Here is a 24,534-nt window from a genome sequence, read left to right on the forward strand (position 1 = left end):
GGGCACCACCACAGCAGACACATATTGTACTTGTGAATCTGGTTTGCAAAATTACCATCTGGCAAAGCAAAAAACATGCCTTCTGTAAACATTTTGTTTCATATAATTAATTAGAGCTGTATGTCAATAGGTGTTTTTCAGGGCTTTTTTTTTTCCAGAAATATTGCAGTTTGTAAGTAATAAGTAACATAACAATAGGCAATTTAGTCACCAATTTCACAAGAGATTTTTATCATGGTTTGCCTTGTAGAAAGCACTGTAATACCCAAGCTATCCCCGAATATATGACTATTAGTGGTTCCTATTCTAAAAGGTATGCGCTTGTGCTAAATGTTGTGACAATTGGTATGATTTGAAATGATGATTTCAAACATGTGGTTCAATGTTTTACAAATCACAACTTACAAATCACACTACAAATCATGCAGCTACTAAACAGGAAGCTGTTGAAGTAAAAGGTAGCCTGAAGGACATTTTGTTAGATTATAGAATAGATTATAGAATATCTGGAAGATTTACATACATTAATACATTGAGTAGACATTTATTAATGATGCTTTTTATTTCTATTGAAACATTTTCTACATATTTCTTCAACTTTTCTTTCGAAAATTGCATTCGAAATTTCTTGAACAAAGAGATGAATGACCAAAAACCTTTGTGTAAAGATATAATGATTAATCAAACAATGTTTTCATTTTTATTGTTGCTTTGACATACCGAACACAACATTTTTATTTCTAAGATTTATATAGGCTGGTCATAAGAAACATCTGAACACATTGCTTTGGCCTGAGTTCTGCTTAGATGACAGCTAGGGGAATCACAATTTACTTTCAGAACATAAATCACTGATATTTAATTATATCAAAATAGATCTGAGTACACATTTACCATCAGCATCCTACCCCTGAAAGGCACCAGCCCCCACTGGATTAGAGGCTTTCTCACCAGGATCAAAAATGTGAAATGGTTGCAATGTAGAGACAAGAAACATTGGGCAATAATGTGCATTTGGCTATAAATACAATAGACACATGGGAATGGAAGTTTAAGATATAATATAAGTTTTCTCTATATGATTTACATCACAGGGTATTTTATAAATGTCTAAAAAAATATTCATCACTTCAATGTGAATGCTCTATAAAAAAAAAAGTAGCATTTCAGCAATAATTCAATGTATTTTTTTTCAACATTTCATCTAAAAACTCCAACAACGCGGAATGATCAGCAGCAATACTTAGCAACGATTAGCATTAGATAAGATGATCTGTCATCCTACTGGGCTTTGACTCTGTTTCTGCTCCTGAGCAGAATTTGATGTTTAGAAATAATCAAATAAAATGTATGCGCTTACTGCTGCGATCTATTAGAGATCCATAGCTCATTGTACCACTTCTTCATTAGGCTCCGTTTGTTGTTGCTCCACTAATAGACTATACTAACATACATCATCTATGTATACAGGTTGGTGCAGCTGTGGCTACAGAGAAAGGAGAATCGTTGAATAGTGTTCAATTGGGTGTTTTGCTTTTTGGCAGTCATTTTCACTGCATGAGATTTCTGTCTGTGATGCAACACTCTGTTATACTTCATTTCTGTATAATATTGATGGTATTACGAGGTGGATTGATTCTGGTTGGACACTAGAAGACCTAGGTGTGAAATCTTTTACATCTAATATCTAAGAACTGTATGCATACATACAATGGCGTTCTATAATATGCTAAGTTCTAAAATGTAATAGCGTTTTCTTACACTTGTTCTAACAGGATGGCTATGTTGTGGTTTACAGTTTCAGATTATGAAGATAGAATGGAGAAAATAGGCATTGAAAAGAAAAATTAGACACTTGGGTTCCACAGCTGTTCTCTCTCCAAAAAGCACCAGAAAATTATGTCAATACACAAGATGCTGCTTCATTTATAGAAACAGTAGTCAGACATAACTGGGTACACTGTGACATAAGGAGAATGTGAAAAAAAACCCCTTATAAACACAGATCAAATGAATCCTACAGTACTAAAGACATTTCTAGTTTAAGATGTGTCAATAATAAATGATTGTCATTATGAGCGTCTTTTGACACATTCAGCTCCATTCAGCTCCAGTTAATGAAACGTCTAGAGTTTAACTATTTAGTGATTTGCAAAAGCAAATTAATTAATCATGGCGGCAACCTCGGTGGCTGTAAAGCTATACCAAATGAGTAACTACTATATCTCTCCACCTTGAGGCCAATTTCACACATGTTCTGATCGAAATATAGCACTGAATTCACACCACTGTGGGTGTTTTATAGAGGTATTAACTATAGTGTGAGCATGGTGTCCTGAAGATTGTCAGCATCACCAGACCCAGAAGGTCACTTCTGCATACATACAGAAAATTTAATTGAAGGTTAGAAAAGGTATTTTATGTTGTGGTTGTCCTGACTTTATAGTGGACTGTAGAGACGCAGATTTATTCGTTGACCGGAGCCTCAAAGCACTTTTTTGGATGTCGCTCTGGACAAGGGCATCTGCTAAATGCTACAAATGTAAATGTCTCATATGAAGAAGGTAAATACACAGAGAGACAGATACAAGAGCTAGATTCAAGTAAAGACGTCAGACAATATTGTACATTTATAGGGTCCTGATCAAATATACCCAAGAAGAGCATCTTTTTTACAATTCTGTAAATATAATGAAGTGAAAGCATGAGAGAGAAATGTAGACTAAAGCTTTTAAATCACTGTGATATATACTATGGAATAGAGAGCAAAAGGGGACTGGCAGCAGTGTTTATTTGGAATGGGAAAATAACAATATTTTTCCATGCATTTGCATATAAATGATGGCTGCCACACCAGCGAACGCAGAAAGAGGACGAGGGAAGGGAGGAAGATGGAGTATGTTAATGATAAGTTAAGATTGGGCACAGACATAAGAACAAGAATCTAAGGATATTCTTTGCACTTCAACAAGACAACAGCCATGTCGCCAAAATGCTAATTAAATAGACTGGATTGTTTTAAAAAAAAAAATTATTTGTATAGCACTTTTAACAATGAACATTGTCTGAAAGCAGCTTTACACAGATGCAGTATTAAAGAATGAATACGATTGTTTTATTATTTTTATGAATATTTTTAAATTTGTTATTCCTTTACTTTTTAGATTATATATAATTGTTTATTATCTAGAGACATAAGGTTTGTCCCTAATAAGCAAGGGCAAAGAATGTGGCAAGGAAAGAAAAACTCCCTGAGATGGCATAAGAAAGAAACCTTGAGAGGAACCAGACTCAAGAGGGAACCCATCCTCATCTGGGTGGCACCGAATGTCCATTTATTACAGATAAATTATGTTGAGGTGTGCAATGATGGTGATCAGATGCAACCTGCAGTCCTGAGTCATTGTAGCAGACTGCTGACATTAAGTACAGTCAAAATCCATCCTTAAAGCTCTTGTGTTACTTCGTAATTTCATGGATCCCCATGCCTCCAATCGAAGAAAACATCATCCAGAGGCAGACTGGGAACTGAGGAGAGGGCCATTAACAGTGGTCACTAGAACCTTCCTCAGGAGCATGTTTAACTTAACAGAGAGGGCGAGAGAAAGAATGAAGAGAGGTGAAAGGAAGAGAAAGATATGGATTATTAAAAATCCTTATTGTTATATGAAAGTAAAGGACACTGTGCAGTTGGGGACTCTAGCAAGACTCGCTATGGCAGCATAACTAAAAAGGAGTTCCAGAAGTTAACACGGACATGAGGGATCTCTGAGATAAGAGACGCCTTGCCACGCCACCGTCAACAAACCTGAGTGAACGTGTGAGAGTGAGGGGACGACAGCATACAAATATCCCAGTCCACCGAACACTTTATATCCATGATTCCTCCAGATCTGCTCCTTTACCTAATTAAAATGTACTGATAAAAAGTTTGACTAAATAAATATATTTTCATCCTTGACTTGAACACTGAGACTGTCTGAGTCCCGAACACTGATTGGAAGGTTGTTCCATAACTGTGGGGTTTTATAAGAGAAAGATCTGCCCCCTGCTGTAGTCTTCATTATTTGCGGTACCAACAAATAGCCTGAACCCTTTTGATCATATTGGTACAGAAGTTCACTCAGATACTGCGCACGAGACCTTTAAGTGCTTTATACGTCAGTGGTAGTATTTTATAATCAATGCGAGATTGAATTGGGAGCCAGTGTATATTTTCTAGATTTAGTGAGGACTCTTGCTGCTGCATTCTGAACTAACTGAAGCTTATTAACGCACTTACTTGAACACCCAGGCAGTACAGCATTACAGTAGTCTAATCTAGATGTAACAAAAGCATGAACTAGTTTTTCTGCATCCTGTAATGACATCATATTTCTAATTTTAGCAATATTTTTAAGGTGAAAGAAGGCGATCCTGGTAATATTATTCACGTGAGCCTCAAAGAAAAGACTAGGGTCAATAATCACACCAAGGTCTTTGACTGCTGTACACACTGAGACAGAAACACCATCCAAAGATGCTACGTAATCAGAAAGTTTACTTCTAGCTGCATGTGGTCCAAGTAAAAGAACTTCTATCTTATCTGAGTTGAGCAGAAGGAAGTTATCAAGTATACACTGTCTAATGTCTTTTACACACTCCTCAACATTTTTAAGCTGATCTCTCTCATCTGGCTTTGCTAAAATATACAACTGTGTATCATCAGCATAGCAATGGAAGCTAATACCATGTTTATCGTTAATTTCACCCAGAGGCAGCATATATATATAAAGAGAAAAGCAAAGGGCCTAAGACAGATCCTTGAAAAACATTAGACTTTACCTCAGAGAGTGTGAAGAACTCACCATTTACATCAACAAACTGATAGCAATCAGTCAGATAAGACCTAAGCCAGGAAAGAGCTGTTCCCTTTATTCCAACAACATTCTTTTGCCTAGCAAGAAGGATATTATGATCAATGGTGACTGCATTTAGAGTAACACAAGAAAACACAAGTAGGTAAACACAACAATGACAGAGTGCAATAACAGGTCATTTACCACTTGAACTAGTTAGGTCTCTGTGCTTTGATGAGGCCAAAATCCTGACTGATTTTTCAAAAATATTATTCCTAAGTAGGTGTAAGCAGAACTGCTGTGCTACAATCATTTCTGGAATCTTGGAAATGAAGCAGAGGTTTGATATTGGCCTATAGTTGGACAGCTAACAAGGGTCAAGGTCAGGTTTCTTAATTAGATGGTTGATAGCTACCAGTTTATTTAGATTTTATTAAGGTTTTAGGTACATAACCAGTGCTGATGTAAGAGTTGATTATTTTTTAGAAAGGGTTCAATTACTTCTGGAATGATGAATGAACTGATTGTATGCAAGGGATTGAGAACACAAGTTGATTATTTTGATAAGGAAATAAATTAAACTAAGTCATTCTCTTGAACAGGAGTAAAACTTTGTAATTAATAGTGTGTTATAATGATAGTGTTGTCTGCAGGGTTATTTATTTTGAGTGGTCTGTTTTAAGGTGCACGTATGATCATTATACCACAGTGCTAATTTTTTCTTCCTGATCATTTTGGTTTTAGGGGAGCTCCATCATCTAGAGTGTAACGGAACGTTGATTATAGGCATTCAGTGGCCCAGTCGAGCTCTGCGGGGTCAGATGGTGGTCTAAAAAATGTCGATAATTCTGGAAGATTTTTGATAAAACTTGCACATGAATAAATGCACACTTAACACGGTAGCGTGGCGAGATACTTATGCTATGACTGAGGCAGAGAAAGAGATAACGTTCTAAGATAGCTTCACTGTGGAAGTGAAGTTTGTCCACCAAAATGAGTGGGTCCTATAACATTCTGATACATTTTTTATTGAATCTAAAATGAACTGCTCTTCTTAAGGAGTCTTCCTGATTATCAACATAAATATTTAAGTTGACAAAAATTAACACTTTGTCTAAAGAAGTAGCAAGATCTGTGATGAAATCTGGAAATGTTACAAGAAAGTAGGGTGGGTGTAGGGCCATAAGGGTCTATAAATAATAATTAATGGAATAAACTGATTATAATAGTCAAATGACTGACTGAATAGACTTATTTTTGGACACTAAATATTTTATAGCAGAGGTGCTGGCTGTTCATTTAGTCTTACTTAATTTAATGTTAATTAAAAAACTTAAACAGACTTTCTGAGGATTTCTACATTTTGGTTTCTCTTGGAAGACAGACACAGTCTTAATTTGGTGAACCCTAAGTGACGGTCGGTTTAGCCTATTTGTCTGCTCGCTGGCCTTGGCTCTGGATACTCACTCGTTAACTGTGACAACAGTAATCGTTAACAGCATCTATAGCAAGTCCCAATCCTTCCAAAGTGGCTTTTTGTTGAAGTATATGTTTAAAACCTTCAGTAGCTTTCTTCAGAGCTTCTGTATAAGGTTTTGGCTCTAGTGGAGCTATTAATTAGTTATTTACAGTCATGTCTTTTTGTTTTTGTGTGGGTATTTGGTGCTTTCTTCTTGTGATATTTGTGGACAACACTTGAAGTGCTTTTGAGCAGATTGTCTAAAAGCTGAATTTGTTGTTGCTTCACTTATCTGTTGTAGGTGATTAAAAATGTCTAAGAAATTGAGAACTGGTTGATGCAAGGTGTTGTATCCTCAGTATAACCTGTGGTGTTTTTTTTTTTTTTTCTGGTCATGTTTATTGTTATCATGTATACTTACAATACTCACTCGATGCACCTTATTTTGAGCCTTGGCTTTTACTACTTTCTTGTTTCCTGCTACACCTGCTCCACACCACCCACTGTTGCTTTTCACTATCCTAGTGCTCCCAATGTAGTTCATCATTCCACCACTCCTTGACTTTAACAAATTGATTTTTTTCTTTTGCATCATTCCAGTCTTTGCCAATGTTTTTTCTAGAACTCCCAGTACACCTCCTATTTCCACTGCTCTCTCTCAGTTTGATTAATGAATACTCTCAATTGCATCATTTCAGTCTCAGAGTGTCATTTCTGTATATTTTGGAACAGATTGCATAAGAGCTGACTGGACAGTCATGCTCCTGCTGTGGAAGGTGAACAAGTGCTTTTTCATGTTTTGCATTTAGATTATGATAAGTAGTGTTTTTTTTTTTTTCGAGCTTGTATATTTGGTGTTTGTTAAGAGATAGGGGAGCTTAAAAGTGTTTTAAAGCATCCTTAAAAACCAAGGGCAACGCATACAAATTATTTTGCATGTCCATGTATACCTTAGTTTTTGTTGTTTCTGCAGTGAATGTAGACTGCTTTATTAAACTGCTGCCTCTCGCCTTAAACATCCTGCTGAGATCCTCCTTCTCCGGATTATAGCAAAGAACACTGTTGAAACATTGAATTGAAACCTGTTTGAGCAGATTGCCTGAGACAGTGCAGCTACAGCCCTTCAGTTGTGAATTGTGAACAAGCTCTTGATCAAGGGGTGCGGCCACGAACTTGAACACTGTGGGCAGCAACTCCTTACCATCACAGGGGAAAAGAGAGAGTTTAAAAATGTTTTAAAGCCTAGCAGTCCATTTGTGTTTAATATATGCTAATATCTCTCTAGGTCCCCTGGTGGTCTCGTGGTTAGGATGCGGCCCGGGTTCGATCATTAAAATCATTCTATTAATAGATTGGTGCGCTAAGAATAACATTAGAGTATCACATAAACTAAGTTGATCAAGCAAACAGTCTTGTGATAAAAAATATGATAGGAACATTATAGCTATAATAAATCATAGTACCTTGGATACTTAAGTACATTTGAAGGCAAATACTTTTGTGCTTTTACCCAAGTACAAGTTTAAAGTAACACATCTACTTTTACTAGGGTAATATTTGACCTACTATTTCTCTACTTTTACTCAAGCACATGCTTTGTGTACTTTGTCCAACACTGGATGTTGGTATAAATACAGACCGAGATCCTACCCACTTATGGGACCTTATGGGATCATTTGCTTTGAACCACCCTTATAGGAGCAGGGGTCACTTAGGAGCTGGTGGTGAGGCCAGGAACTCAAGCATTGGTGGTGCCAAATCCTTACCATCACAGAGAAGATGCGGAAGTTTGAAAGTGTGCTGAAGCAGGTTTCTTTTTTGTTCAGAGATGTGAGGTCTTAAAAAGTCCACATCCGGCCCTTTGTACATCCCTGTTGGCCCGCGTGAGGCCAATCCTAAATTATATGGATGCACCGAAAATTCGGCCCCCGAAAATTTTTAGCCGAAATACCTAAATCACCGAAAAACAACACAGCCGAAACACAATTGTAATGACGCAATTAAAAAGCGCAGCCAGCACACGGTTATCTGGATAAGAGCCAACATGTCTGCGGTGTGGACTTATTTCGGTATCTCAGAGAAAGACCCACGGATAGCGATTTGCAAAACACGCAATGCTGAAATTCCAAGAGGGGGTGTATCTGCAAAGAGTTTCTCCACGTCGGGTTTAATTTATCACCTGAAATCCAAACATCCCGATTGGCATTCTAAATATGAGAAGAATGCGGCGCAGAGAAGAAAATTCAATCCGAGCACGCCCACTAAGTCTGTAGCGGAGGCAAGAAAGTTTTCCAGTGATGGTGCCAAGGCAAAAGGCATAAGACAAAAAATTCTGGAATTCATTGCCCTAGATCAGTGGTTGATCTTTGAAAAATTTCCTGTAGATCCCGAAAATAATAATGATCATAATATAATATTATTTATTACACGGCTCTTCTTAAAACTGTAGATTAGAACGTTCCATTCACTTGAATGAGCCTTCCAAACGTTCGCCGGTCAATTATTTTCATTTAACAGGTTAAAAATAAATTGCATTAATTCAATAATTGTTTTTGTTTTCTCATTTGACCTATACACCACCCTAATATTTAATATTTATTCTTCCGATTATCAGTACCAGCTATTCAAAATATATAATTAAGTGCATTTTACAATGGAAGAAAGTTGAGCAGAATAAAGTTCAAGTTATTGTTGGTGACACAATTCAGGTTTCTCAAAAATGAATTGCCCACCATTGTGCTAAACCAATAGCAACACAAATATTTTCTTTCTTTTGCACTAAGCCTACCTTTTGTTTGGATTCTTTTTGCAGTTTTTGCAACTTTTTGTAGTGTTGGAGAATATGGATATGAAAACCACTACCACTTCTTCACTATCGATATTAACCTGAGTGTGGCCATAGCTGCTCCTCTTCTCAAATCGTAGATGCCCAGTGTCTCCTTCCAAAGATTATGGCAAAGAACATAGTTAAAGCATCCCTGCACCCTTCTGCCTAAAAGCAGACTAGACAGCTTCAACCCTTCTGTTGTGAATAACTTTCTTTCGGCTTCTCCCATTAGGGGTCGCCACAGAGGATCATTCGCATGTTTGATTTGACACGTTTTTACGCTGGATGCCCTTCCTAATGCAACCCTCCCCATTTATTCGGGCTTGGGACCGGCACTAAGAGTGCACTGGCTTGGCAACCCTAATGGCTGGGGTTGGTTTCCTGACCGGGAATCGAACCCGTGCCGCAGCAGTGAAAGCGCCGCCTCCTAACCAATAGACCACCAGGGACCCTTCTGTTGTGAATAGTGAACAAATATTTGATAAAGGGGTGGGGCTAAGATCATTGCTGGTGGTAATTACTTATCATCACAGAGCCTTTTAATTGAAGCCTTTCAATCTGTTTGTGTTGGTGTTTAAAGTATACTATTGTCTTTCTCTGGTCAGCTTAGCCAGTTTTCTAGCTCTGTCATTTTCTTTACATTTCCTATGGACTTTAACACCCTTTTTCTTTAGTTTTTGCCATTTGTTTGCGTTCTTCTCACTGTTTCTGCAACTTGTTATGCTGGAGAAGTATGTGGGTATGAATAAAGACCTAAATCCTACACACTTGAGACCTTTTCACTTGTTCAGAACCACCCTTAAAGGGGTTTAAAAGTGTGCCAAGTCTTTCTGCTTGTGCTGGTCCATGTTTTACATTTAGAGCACAGTAAGAGCTCTATTTGTTTGTGGGTCTGTGACTTTGGTCTTTGTTGCTGGTTTGTGCTGTTGTAGTTTGTTCACAGAAATCCCTTTTTTGTTCAATCCTCCATGTTTTATTATCCCACTGAACCATGACCAACACAAATTCTTTCTTTTGCACCAATCCAGCATTGTGATGTTTCTTTCTCTGTTTCTGCAACACATTATGATGGAGGTAAATGTGGATATGAAACAGACCCAGACCTCTTCCCAGATATGGGAACTTTCCATTTGCTAAAAAGCACCCTTAAAGGAGCAGAGGTCACTTGAAAGTTGGTGCTTGGCTTCTGCACCACTATTGTTGGCATTAAACTGAACATGGCGATAGCCAGTCCTCTCCTCAAACCCTGCTAAGATGCCCACTTAATCTTTCACAAAATAATGGCAGAGAACACTTGTAAAGCATGACCAAGGAATAGGGCAAAAAAATAGAGTATTGCTGCTTGATGAGCTTCAAGCTGCTGAATTCTCAGTGAATCCTGTGGCTTTTATTTTTCCATCCTTTGCTATCGACCTTCCGAATACCCAACCCTTGCATTAAGTTGTATTTGTTTAAACTTTCTCACCTTCTCTGTGATGGTAAAGATTTGCCAGCAAAGCTCAAGTTCCTCGTCCCACTATTTAATCAAGTGCTTGTACACTATTCACAGTCTAGAAAAGTAAATCTATACGGGTGCTCGTGATTTGCAATAAAGGGTCTGAAAACAAAACCCAGAACATGAGCTCATAACCAAAAAGAAAAAATCTATATATTATAAAGACAAAGCCCCTGGTGGTCTACTGGTTAGGATGCGGCGCTCTCACCGCTGTGGCCCGGGTTCGATCCCCGGTCAGGGAACCAACCCCAGCCACTCTTAGTGCCGGTCCCAAGCCCGGATAAATGGGGAGGGTTGCGTTAGGAAGGGCATCCAGCGTAAAAACATGTGCCAAATCAAACATGCAGATGATCCGCTGTGGCGACCCCTAACGGGAGAAGCCGAAAGAAAGTTTTATAAAGACAAAGCATGGATCAGTACAAGCAGGTTGCCAGGCCTTGGCACACTTTTAAACTCTCTCGTGTTTTATGTGATGGTAAGGATTTGATTCAAGCTATCTGAAAAAGTAAATCTTTAGAGGGTTGTTAATGATTTCACTTGGGTGGTAAAGAAAGATTGGTATTGGAAGATCTAGAAAATAGCAGAGCCATAGAACTGCAACAAACTAGTAACAAAGCCAAAACCATAAGGTTAGAAAGAAAAATCTGTAGATTCTAAAGACAAAGCATGATTTAGTACACACAGGTTGCCAGACTTTGGCACACTTTAAAACTCTACCATAATATCTTTGATGTTAGGGATTTGCTACAAGCAATGTTCTTTTTCTTGGCCCTACCCCTTGATCGAATTCTTGTTCTCTATTCACAACAGAAGGCCTGAAGCAACACTGTCCAGTCTACTCTCAGGCAAACTGCTTGAAGAGATACATGAATGCTTCTTTAATGTTCTTTTCCTTACAAAACAAGAGATAATAGAAATTTAAGCATGTTTAAGGCAAACACAGTTTAATACTACCTGTCATGGTGTAATAGAAGTAGTAATAGTAATGGTTTCCTCTAACTTTACCATCAGCCACAAACTCAAGAGTTTTATTTATATTAAGTTTGTAATCTTGCGTACCAGTGTAGATTTATTCATCGCTAGAGACTCAAAGCACTTTTGTACGTCGCTCTGGATAAGGGCGTCTGCCAAATGCTGCAAATGTAAATGTAAATGTAAACAACAACAAGACCACAAATAAAGGAAAGCTTAGTGAAAGAAACCACTGATGAACAAACCAAACAAATGAGCATTGTTTAATAGGATGCTTTTTGGACTCTAAAATCAGTCACCGGCAACCCTCTAGTTCAGGGGTCTTCAATCTTTTCCAGGAAGGGCCAGTGTGGGTGCAGGTTTTCATTCCAACCAATCAATGGTCACACCTGATAGTCATTGAAAATGAAGATCATTAGATTTGAACAGGTAGAATTTGGTGTGGACTCGCTTGGTTGGAATAAAAACCTGCACCCACACTGGCCCTTTCTGGAAAAGATTGGAGACCCCTGCTCTAGTTCTCAACCCCACCCCTTAATCAAGTGCTTGTTCGCTATTTACAACTTGTTGTTCATGATTTTTCTTGGGTGATAAAGCGCATTGTAAAATCTAGAAAATGACAAAGACATGGACCAGCTAGAGAAGTGCAACTGCCAACAAAGACCAGGACAAAAATTCATAACCAAAAAACTAAAATCAGCATATTCTAATGACAAAGCATGACTCAGTGCAAGCGGGTTGCCAGGCTTTGGCATACTTTTAAACTTAATCATGTTTTCTGTGATGATAGGGACGTGCACACCACTCTTTTCTTTTACTGCTTAAAGCTACACTGTTCTGTCACCTTGGGAAAGAGATACTGGGCATCTCAGCAGGGTTTCAGCAAAAGAATTGGCTATGGCCATGCTAATATAATACGAAACATAATGCTGCAACAACAATGCAGAAGTTGACTGGTATGCTTCAGCACACTTTGAAACTCTCTTCTATCTTCTCTGTGATGGTAAGAATTTGCAAACAGCGCTGCTTTAGTTCTTGGCCCCATTTTTCGGTCAAGTGCTTGTTTACCATCCACGCCAAAAAAGCTGAAGGGCTGGAGGAATGTTGTGGGTATGGATATGGACCCAGATCCCACATCTTCCTAGAACACAGTAAGAGCTGTATCTGTTTGTGGGCCTGTGTCTTTGTTGCTGGTTTGTCCTTTTGTATAATCTTTACATGTTTCATCTCCCTAAACCACGGCTAACACAAATTCTTTCATTCGCACCAATCCAGCATTGTGATCTTTTTTTATCTGTGTCTGCAACACATTATGCTGGAGTTGAATGTGAATATGAATACAAAACCAGATATTATCTACATATAGCACCTTTTTATTTATTTAAAACCACCCTTAAAGGAGCAGAGATCACTTGGGTGTCTGCACACAACTGCTGGCCATAGCTACTCCTCTTCTCAAACCCTGTTGAGATGCTCAATGCCTCGTTTTCAGAATGTTGGCAGCAAACCTGCTGCTTCAGCTTTTTCGGTGTAGATGGTAAAACAGCACTTGACCAAAGAGGTGGGCTATTAACTAGAGCAGTGATGGTGGATTTTTACCATCACAGAGAAGATGAGAGAGTTTAAAAGTGTCATGAAGCCTACCACTATACCATGGCTAATGCATACAAGTTCTTTCACCAGCTCCTTTGTGGTGTCTTTACTGCTTTTCTAAGCGTTCACTTAATGTGGTTGTAGCCATTTCTCTCCTGAAATTCTGTTCAGATACCTAGTGTCTCCTTAATAAGTTCAAATGCTCTTGATTAGTGGAGATTAAAGGAACAGAGGTCACTTAAGAGCTGGTACTTGGGCTTGGCACTACTACTGTTAGTATTGAACTGAGTATAGCCATAGTCACTCCTCTTCCCAAACTCTGCTGAGATGCCCAGTACCTCCTTCCTGAGCTATTAGTTGTAAGCTTGTTCTCTGGTCTTGGTGCTGCCTTACAGTTCTGCCATTTTTATTTCATACAATGCAGTTTTAAACACTGTTGAAGCATTTCTGCACTCCAGTGAGCATATTGCCTAAAAGCAGACTGGCCAGTACAGCTTCAAGCCTTCTGTTGTGAGCAGGGTGGCACCAAGAACTAGATCATTGCTGGTGACTTTCTTTGTGTTCATGTTAGTGTTTGAAGGAGAATGTGGGTTTGAATGCCTTTGGCCCTTGGGTGGGGCCAAGGGCAGTTTTAATCCTCACCTCATGGAGAAGACAAGACCATATAAAACAGCAGTGTAGCATCAGTCTTTGTTTTCTGTTTTCATGAGCATTTTGAAGGCTTCAATTTGTTATTTTATACCGAATCATAGTAGTGACAGGTGTTGCTTTATTCTTACACTTAGTACTATTTTTTCCTGCTCATGTTCTTTGATTTGTTCTTTCTTCGCTCACTTTAACAAATAAACTTTGTTAAAACAGTGATTTTCCAATTTGCATGTATTCTTCCCACTATTGCTGCAAGTTTCTACAAGATTTGGGAGTACCATTTTGATAACAGATTCATACTTATTATGTCAGACTTCATCATAGATTCAATTTTAAAACAAAAACATTGCATATTTGTATGTAACACATGATTAGTCTACAATAACTCTATCATTCATTTCACTGGTCAAGCATGCACATAGGTACCAAATGTTTTTTCTTGCTCTTGGCATTTTTTCCCCTTCTGTGCTGTTTCAGCATTTTTATCAGGTGACAAAACTGGCAAGCACAAATTAAATAGAGCCCGTCTGCACAAAGAACACTTCCATTGTGCACCTATGTATCTGTGTGCATTAGTAATAAGCTGACACTGCATTTGTGTGAATGAGTATCTCTTTGTAATAGGTGTGACTCCAGCAGGAACATCCTCCTATACACTGAATAGCAATTTCAGGAGGGTACATTTTTCCTGGATGTCTGCCTGAAATTATTTAAAGTGAGGTGAACAGTGAAATCCATTGTGAGCATGCGTGTGTATGTCAAGCCATGTACACCATGAAAGCAAAACGTTGAAATGTGCCCTCGAACGCCCAACAGTGAATCTCACAGTTCAGTTATAAACGTTTAATGAGTTTTAAAAGAACACTACATTCTCTTACATTAAGTAAAAGGTATAAAATGTGTACCAGTCAGCTGACAAGCATTTCTTGCCTAAAAGGTTCGTTTTAGTACCTTTTTATCAGCATGTATTTATTGCTAAGCTAAAGTGCAATAGAAGGACGTCATAATGTTGCGTGTCTCCAGGCTAAGAACTTTCTGTTCACTGAGCCATCAAGTCTATATTTTGCTGGCGGAGCACAACTATCTGTGATGTCTCATATGGTCGCTTACACCTGCTAACCTTAAAGGGGCATTGAGTAGAATTATGTAATGTTATGGGATGGAATACTTTGCTCACACACATATACATGAAACACATCCTTTTGCAATAGACTGTGGCCAGTAGAAAATATTTGCATCAGTTGGGGCACTTGCTAATGCTCCATCTGCTACCTAACAATTCTCATAGCATGTATCATTTTTCTTAGCTTTGGCTGTAGTTCCCAGCATTCCATCTTTGGTAAAAAAACAAACAAACCCATTTACATTTATGGCATATTGTAGATCCAGAGTGATTTACATCTAAACGGTTGGGAGTTAACAGCCTGGCTCAATGGTCCAACAGTGGCAGCTTGGTGGTGCTGTGATTTGAACTAACAACTCACACAGAAGTCCAACACCTTTATCACTGCTACCACTTCCTAAAGAAACCTTTGATACTACACAATTGTATGCTATTTGTAGAAGAGTAGCAAAGTGGACATGCAGGTTAATTATCTATACAAGGATTATTAATATAATTATGTATTGAATAAACTTAACTGTTCTGGGTCACTGGTTAGAGTTGCAGAAAAGGTTGAAAGAGAAATGCTGAATTCAATTCAGTTTTATTTGCATAATGCATTTTCACAGTTTCACAAGTCACTTTACAGAAATAAGCACATTAGTAATACAAATTGTACTTATAATTTAAAGTCCATCTATAAGTAAAATACACATATTCAGACTATATACACGTGCATCTGTGTATTATTACCTACTGCACCTTTCATTCATTCATTTTCTCCCGCTTATCCGTAATTTGGGTCGCGGGGGCAGCAGTCTAAGCAGGCCCCCGCCTTCGACTGCTGCCCAATCCTCACAGCACCGTCCCTTACGGTCCCTCCTGCAGGTGGTGAGCCCACGGGAAGGCGGCCCCACGTCATTCCGACGTCACGGACCTTGATATTTCCCTCGTAAGGGACCCCCGGAGCATAGAGGGTTAAGGGCCTTGCTCAAGGGCCCAAGAGCGGCAGCTTGGCGATACCGGGGCTCGAACCCGATGCACTTCCGATCGGCAACCCAGCGCCTTAACCGCTGGAGCCACCACTCCCCCATACTTGCCTACTGCACCTTACTGTACCTTAATCTCTCTCACCCCTGTACATATGGATCCATACCCTCAGTTACATATTGCTATTTATTGTAAATAGGCCATATATGCACTTCTGTTTAGATGCTAAAAACATTTCATTGGCTCTGTACATGTATTTTGCACAATAACAATAAAGTAGAGTCTAATCTAATCTAATCTAATCATTAGTCACTCGGTGGTTAAGGCTCTGGGTTACTGATCAAAAGGTTCAAGCCCTGGTATCGCCAAACTGCAACTCTTGAGCCCTTAACCCTCTGTATCATGTTTGTGCTGTAATGTTCATCTGGCAAGTACGTATATAGCACCTTTATACAAGTGACCAAAACTATGCTAAAAATGACTAACACAAACATTTGTAGGGACTGACATTGAAATGAAACTGCTGGTTCTGTTTTAAAATATCAAAGTGCTGTGTAGCATTGGATATGTTTGATTCAGGAGCATAATGAAGCAACAATGGCACTTGAAATTAAACAAAAAAATTTGGATTTGAGAAGATTTATATTCATTTGGACTGAAAGCGACACACAGACAAATGGCTATGTGGACAAGGTCTTTTTCTTCTTCCTCTTCTTCTTTCGGCTGCTCCTATTAGGGGTCGCCACAGCGGATCATCCATCTCCATACTACTCTGTCCTCTACATCTACCTTTTTCACACCAACTACCTGCATGTCTTCCCTCACCACATCCATAAACATTCTCCTTAGCCTTCCTCTTTTCCTCATTTCTAATTTTGTATATTATCACTCCCAATGAAAATCTCAACATCTTCAGCTCTGCTACCTCCAGCTCCACCTCCTGTCTTTTAGTCAATTTTAGTCTCTAGACCATACAACATCGCAGGTCCACAATATTATAAACTTTCCCTTTCACTCTCACAGATACCCTTCTATCACAAATCACTTCTGCTATTACTCTTCTCCACCCACTCCACCCTGCCTGCAATCTTTTCTTTACTTCTCTAACACACTCTCCATTACTTTGCACTGCTAACCCAGGTACCTGAACTCCTCCACCTTCACCACCTCTTCTCCCTGCAACCGCACCACTCCACTGCCCTCCCTCTTATTCACACACATGTACTCTGTCCTACTCCTACTGACTTTCATTCCTCTTCTCTCCAGCACGTACCTCCACCTCTCCAGGCTCTTCTCCACCTGCTCCCTACTCTCACCACAAATCACAATATCATCCACAAACATCATAGTCCAGGGAGACTCCAGACTGACCATCACCACTGCGAACAGGAAAGGGCTCAGAGCCGATCTTTGATGCAGTCCCACCTCCAACTTCCGTCTGTCATTTCTACTGCGTACTTTACTGCTGTCAAACCGTCCTCATACATGTCCTGCACCACCTTCACATACGTCTCTGACTTCCTCATACACAACTCCTCTCTCCACCCTGTCGTACGCTTTCTCTAAATCCGCAAACACACAATGCAACTCCTTTTGACCTTCTCTACACTTCGCCATCATACTTCGCCATCTCAAAGCAAATTGCGTCCGTAGTGCTCTTCCTCGGCATGAAACCAAACTGTTGCTCACAGATGGTCACCTCTTCTCTCAGCCTGGCTTCCACCACTCTTTCCCATAACTTCATGGTGCGACTGATCAACTTTATTCCCCTGTAGAAATTAAACAATACACTGTTTTGTTATTTTATAGATAAAACTTGTTTTTTGAGCAGCTGATGGAAGAGGAAAGTGAGAGAGAGAAGGGTGGATGATGTGGAGAAGGTGAAGCAGGAAGTAGATTAGTAAGGAGGAAGTGAGAGCAGCAATTAAGAGGATAAAGAGAGGAGAGTCAGGAGGACCAGATGACATACCAGTAGAAGCATGGAGATGTTTAGGAGAGATAGCAGTTGAGTTTTAAATCAGATTTTTTAAACAAGATTTTGGAAGGTGAGAAGATGCCTGAGGAATGGAGAAGGAATGTGCTGGTACCAATTTATAAGAATATGGGAGATGTGCAGACCTGCAGTAACTGATTGTTACACATCCCCTCAACTAACCAATAGCCAGAATCTTCTGAGGATTTATTATTGCGTGACATGTTCCCTAAGGAAGTATGAAGGTAGAGGAATATTCATTTAGTTCTAAAACTTAAGTGGACATAATAATCAGTTATTATTTAATTGCCTTCCATGGTCATAATAATTATTAGCAAAAGTGACAAATGGCAAGAACCAAATCGAATACAAATGTTATCATCAAATCTTTAAACAAAACAATACAAGCTAAAAAAAAAAAAAAAATTCAGCATTGACACACCACTTCCCCACCACTTCCCCTTCTTTGTATTCTTCCCCATGCAATCATTTTTTTCTTGCCTCTCTTTACCCTAAGCTTTAACTACTCAATTAAACTGCTGACATTTTCAACATCATAGATCTGAAATGAAAAATCAATTGATTGCCCGCAGCATGTTTTTACAACTATGATTTTGCACATTAAATGGACTCCGAGCTTGCAGCCAGACGCAATCAGCTTTCTGCTGTAAGTTCAAGCACTTTTACTCTTAAACTGGAATGTGTGCAAATCAAACCTGAAATGTATACCTATTATTATTATTATTGTCTCCAAATACATTGGAGTACCCGAAACTTTTTGTGCATATCTTCTTCTTTTTTCAGAAGAATCATTTCTAAGAAATTATTCCAAACTACCAAAAACATTGCCATGCATTTCCTCAACAAAAGTTTTTCTAATAGTAAGAAGACGAAATCAATTTAAGCCGCTCGTTTTGACTGTCCGTGGGAGGTGGTTGCTCAGTGGTTAAGGAATTGCAAATCGGAAGATCACAAGTACAAATCCCACCACCACCAAGCTGCCACTGCTGGGCCCTTGAGCAAGGCCCTTCACCCTCCCCTGCTCAGTTGTAAGTTTCTCTGGACAAGGGCATCAGCCAAATGCCATTTGTATCACCACTATTCAATGCTATCCAAGCACTGACTATTGCTGCTATGCACAGTTCATTTTAGATTATTTACACTGTCTGTTAAAAGACTGTAATTTAATTTGAGTGATTGAGCATTCATTCATTCATTCATTCATTCATTATCTCCCGCTTATCCGTAATTCGGGTCACGGGGGCAGCAGTCTAAGCAGGTCCCCGCCTTCGACTGTTGCCCAATCCTCACAGCACCGTCCCTTACGGTCCCTCCTGCAGGTGGTGAGCCCACGGGAAGGCGGCCCCACTTCACTCCGACGTCACGGACCTTGATATATCCCTCGTAAGGGACCCCCGGAGCATAGAGGGTTAAGGGCCTTGCTCAAGGGCCCAAGAGTGGCAGCTTGTACCTAGGCTTGAACCCCAGACCTTCCGACCGGCAACCCAGCGCCTTAACCGCTGGAGCCACCACTCCCCTGATTGAGCATCTCAGTCCAAAATGGAGAAGATGATAGTATCTTCATGACTGTTGCACCGACTTGAGTGCCTTGGGTGGAGCAGTGTGGCTGGGACCTCAGTGTCACTGTTTGGTTAAAATCTTGAGACAACTCTAATCTAATTTTAGTCTTCTCGCAGTTTTAAGCCCATTTGATCTTGACCTTGACTTGGTCTTAAACATAAGTCTCTGACAAAGATGGTGATGCCCCCATATAAAAAATAAACTAGGCTTTAAATAATCTTCAAGGACATCAGTCAATTTTCAAGGCCTTTCCACTCATCCAGCACTGACAGTATTGGAGTGTTATAGTTTAGACCAACTGTAGGTTGAGATAAAATGGAAGTAAGAAACGACATGGACCGAAAAACAAAAAAAATTAAAAAAGAACATGGATATGTGGATGCTTTTGGGAGCTTTTTACTTGGTCATAATTGATATGGGTCATGGTGTTGTCTCGGTTTTTGCTATACCACTGTTATTGAGTTCACAGTGAGGGGAGGGTGGGTGTTGTGTAGCAGCAGATTGGCTAAAAATGGTTGTTTTTGTGCATTTAAAGTACATGTATATGGAAGGTGCACTGGATAAAATGGCTAATAAATCACACACACATCTTTTGGAAGTATCTAGAAATCACTTTATGTATTATATTATTATACATATCGAGTTGTATTCAGAGATGAGTTACTCACACACGGAGAGAATTTAATACAGCAATGATGCCTATGAGACCTCAGTCATAACTAGACGCTATTTAGTCTGTTATGAGTTGTGTGTGGGACGGATTTCTCAGTTTCACATAATTCTGCCCTTGGATATAAGCCCAGAATAAATGACTATATTAAAAGATAATGTTGCCATTTTCCCCCTAAACTGGATTTCGCATAATACGTCACACTGTGTTAAAGTGCTGACTGTTCTTGTGATATGTGAATGATGTGCGGTTATGCAGGACGGTGTGTACAAATGCTCACGGTTTAAAGATTTGTTTTGGTCTATTGACAGATGTTTTGTAAGTTCAGGGGTGGCTCATGTGATATGAAAATCGTTTGTCGACACAAACGTATTTGGATGCAAAACTGACTGTCCGAAGTCTATTCGCTGTTGATTATATAGTATTTAAGACAGTGTCTGTTACACGGCTTGTATCTAAACAGTAGCCTACCAAGAAAGTCATCGTTCACCGTCTTCCTCCTTCCTTTCACAACAATTTCTCTCGGGAGTTTTTCTTTTGGCGTCGTCGTGCGTTTAAAAATCACCATCGGTGAAGCTTTTCTCCCGATGCCGTGCAGCTCAGAACACAGGTGAAGTGCGTGTTTTCATGCCCGGTTGTTTTCAGCGTGACGAATGATTCGCATTTCCTGTAGACAGTCCGAGTGAGCGGCAGGTCAAACGTCAGAGGAACCTCATCCATATTTATGATGTGGTGCGGCCCAATTCAGTGGGAACGCACCCGATTTAATATAAAAGAGTTTCATTGGTTCACCTGAACCCGTTCCGCAATTTCATTGGTCTAATGTTATGGGGTTCAGTGTTTTGGCTTGAAGATTGTGAAACCGGGAAAAACCCAGGTAAAAATTTATAAATTAGCCGCTTCGTTGTTTAAGCCGCAGGGTTCAAAGCGCAGGGAAAAAAAGTAGCGGCTTATAGTCCGGAAAATACCGTATATGTTTGTAATTGTCAGTTTGTCCCTAATAAGCGAGCCGGTGGTAATTGTGGAAAGGACAAACTCCCTGAGATGGCATAAGGAAGAAACCTTGAGAGAAACCAGACTCAAAACCCTTCCTCATCATGGGTGGTACCGAATGTAGATTCATTACAGTTCCATCATTGTTGAGGTGTGCAGTGATTAGTGATGCAGGTGCTTCAATGAATCCTGTGGTATTAATTATAGTTTAAATTCATTTAAATTTAATACGGCCATTTTTATTGCTCAGGCCGTATATACATTTTTAAGGTTTGGGGCGTGTATACAGGCATGCGCATCAAGTTGCTGTCATTCAGACGTCTTGCCCACAGCTAAAGAAGGCAGTGGTGATAATTAGGGAATATAATGATGTTTTATCTGTCTTAACAATTGCTTGTTTTAGTTACAGATTACGATGAAGCCTTGCAGTTATTACAGTGCACAAAACAAGTCTTAATTAGCTGCAGCTTGATTAGCAAGGTTAAAACCCCCCCCCCCCCCCAATCCTGTATATTTGCTAAACCCCTTCCTTCATTGCCATAGCAACAGAGCCTTATAGCACTTTAATAAGTATCGTCGCTCCTGAATCGGGCAGCATTTCAGATACCTTGCTGTTTTCCGTTTTTGGTTGCAGATCGACAGCGACACAGGTTTGAGGAATGTGAGCTAATTTAGAGGCAGTTCGAGAATTCCCTGTTGCCCTTGCTGATTTATTTATTTTTTTCCGAATGCACGATGCGGACACAATTTATTCATTGCATAAAAATGTGCTGGGGGAGAGATCAAGCATCATCTGAGGCTGAGATATTTACAGTGTTTTTGTTCCTATTATATAATTACAGAAATGTGTGCCTTTAAATATTACTGAAAAGTTTCAAATAGATAAATGAATAATGTCTGACGTGGGAATAATCGGAAACGCTTTCTGCTCTGTTAATTATTTGCCAAAATGTTTCTTGTGTAAATAAAACATTCGCACTGACACAATCAGCCTAGCCTGTTGAATATTCACACAGCTGCCTTCGCCAGCTGTTCTGCTGGGAATAAAAGTACAGGAGATGGAAGTAAGGTAGAATTAGGAAGACTAAAAGAGACTAAGGACTGATTGAAAAGAAAAGATGATGAAATAAGTGTGATTTGAATGTTGCAGTTGAAAAACGTATGTCCGAATCAATTTCTCTTCCTCCGTAGATTTAAAAAAGTCTAACTCTGGTGTAATTATGTGTGCAGAGCTACACACATGTTTTGCCAGTTGAACAGTTTCTCCCTCTGACCAACCAATCAGAAGACGGAGACTCTGAGATTCTGAAGGCCCTGGGCAGATTAGATTGACATGGCAGCACATAGAGGCTGAAATCTGATTGGACAAAAAATCTAACATACACGTAGTGAAAGCAGTGCAGCCAATAGAAAACACTACGAAATGAAGAAAATAAACTGTTGAGAATAAATGAATACAATTTCAAAGAAAAAATATTAGTATTTAGCTTGTAAATGAAGGTCAGTGCTTTTGATACTGTTTAAGCCAGCAAAAAAGGATTTACTGGCTCTGACCGCCCGCCACTGCTTTTTCGTCCATCTGTACTTTACTAAAGAATTTCTATTTGGGGAGTCTTTTTTTTTTAACTTCACTCTATTTTAAAATCAAATATTTTGAATGATAGAAGAAACTCGAACTCTCCACAACACCCGTGGCTTGATTTCTCAAATCAAGCACCAAATCCGCCAAGATGCACACGTGCGGCATTTAAAACCGTCCGTGTGGAAACACAGCAAAAGTTCTGTTTGGTATTTTGATGGTTTACGTCATTCAAAACACCATAACTGCTTTAAAACATTTTCAAGAATATTTCGTCTTCATGCTCCTTTGCTGAGTTTGGTTTCACTAATAAAAAACATACATTTGCGGAAAGCATCAATATATAAAAAAAACTTGAAAAGTATTAATTCAAGGTACATTAATAACCGCTAAAAACGTGCGATAAAGTTGCGATCAATCGCAATGAAATATTTTATTCAGTTGACAACCCTGATAAATAAATATATAGCACTAAATAGCAGCAAATGCAGTCACCTCTTTAGTCTTGAGTAATCACCTACTGAATCAGAAAGATAAACTCGTCCTTATATGCCCACTTTCTCATTCTCCTTCCCATCCTTGTACTGGATCACAGCTGGTGCCATTGCTCAGGCTCTGCAGGATGCTCAGTCAACTGCTATCAATCCACACATAGCTACAGGCAGCCTCAACACACACACACACACACACACACACACACACACACACACACACACACACACTTAGAGCTGTAAGCTTTGGTGCCCTTAATGTTAATAGTGAAGAAATGAATCTGTTGCTAAACTGTTTTTTTTTTTTATTTCTATTATTTTGTGATATGTCTACAATTAGTTTTCCCTCTAAAAAAAAAAATCACATGTTACTGTTTAATTCAAAATATTCGGAGTACCGTAATTTCCGGACTATAAAGCAAAGCACCCATATATAAGCCACACCCACTGAATTTGACAAAGATTTTTATTTTGAACATAAATAAGCCGCACCTGCCTATAAGCCGCACTGAAACTAATGAACTTTACACAGGCTTTAACGAAAGACAGTGTCTGTTACATGGTGTAACGGGTAAAATATGTTGTGGCTCCTTTAAGAGCAGAGCGGCATTTTGGGAATAACCTGCCGCTGCATTTTCCGGTATTACTGCATGTGTGCAAGACCGAGGAATATGTCCTTATTATTTTCTGATGCTCATTTCTAAGTTTCTTTGACTAACCCGTAACGCTGTTGCCAAGAAAAAAAAAAAAAGCACGAGTTTTGGAAACCTGTCTGTGCTTATATGATTTCTGTTGCAATTAGCGAGCTCTCCCTTCACCCAGACTTAATGCGCTACAACGGCTTGTATCTAAACAGTAGCCGACTAAGAAAGTCATTGTTCACTGTCTTCCTCCTTCCTTTCACAACAATTTCTCTCGGGAGTTTATCTTTTGGCATCGTCGTGCGTTTAAAAAATCACCATCGGTGAAGCTTGTCTCCTGATGCCGTGCAGCTCAGAACACAGGTGAAGTGCGTTTTTTCGTTCCCGTTCGGAAATTTTATTGGTCTAATGAAGTTTGCGAAACCAGGAAAAACCCAGAAAAAATCCATTAATTAGCCGCTTCGTTGTTAAGGCCGCGGGGTTCAAAACGTGGGAAAAAAGTAGCGGCTTATAGTCCGAAAAATACGGTAGATGATCACGTTTTAAATCACCTAAAAACTGAAAGATCTCTACATCCAACTCAGTCAGCTTAACACTACTCATAAAGACTGCACTGGACATCAACATGTCTTCATACTGCTATTTGCACGTCTGGTTAGATGCTAACTGCATTTCATTGGCCC

General features: G+C 39.3%; 1 protein-coding gene across 4 annotated transcripts in view; it reads left to right on the plus strand.

Moving 5' to 3' along the window:
- LOC310731199 (interleukin-1 receptor accessory protein-like 1-B) overlaps window positions 1-24,534 on the plus strand; it is a 338,788-nt gene that overhangs the window by 52,154 nt on the left and 262,100 nt on the right. The window lies entirely within an intron of this gene.

The sequence above is a fragment of the Silurus aristotelis genome (assembly GCF_946808225.1).
Source record: "Silurus aristotelis genome assembly, chromosome: 9".
Classification (NCBI taxonomy): Eukaryota; Metazoa; Chordata; class Actinopteri; order Siluriformes; family Siluridae; genus Silurus; species Silurus aristotelis.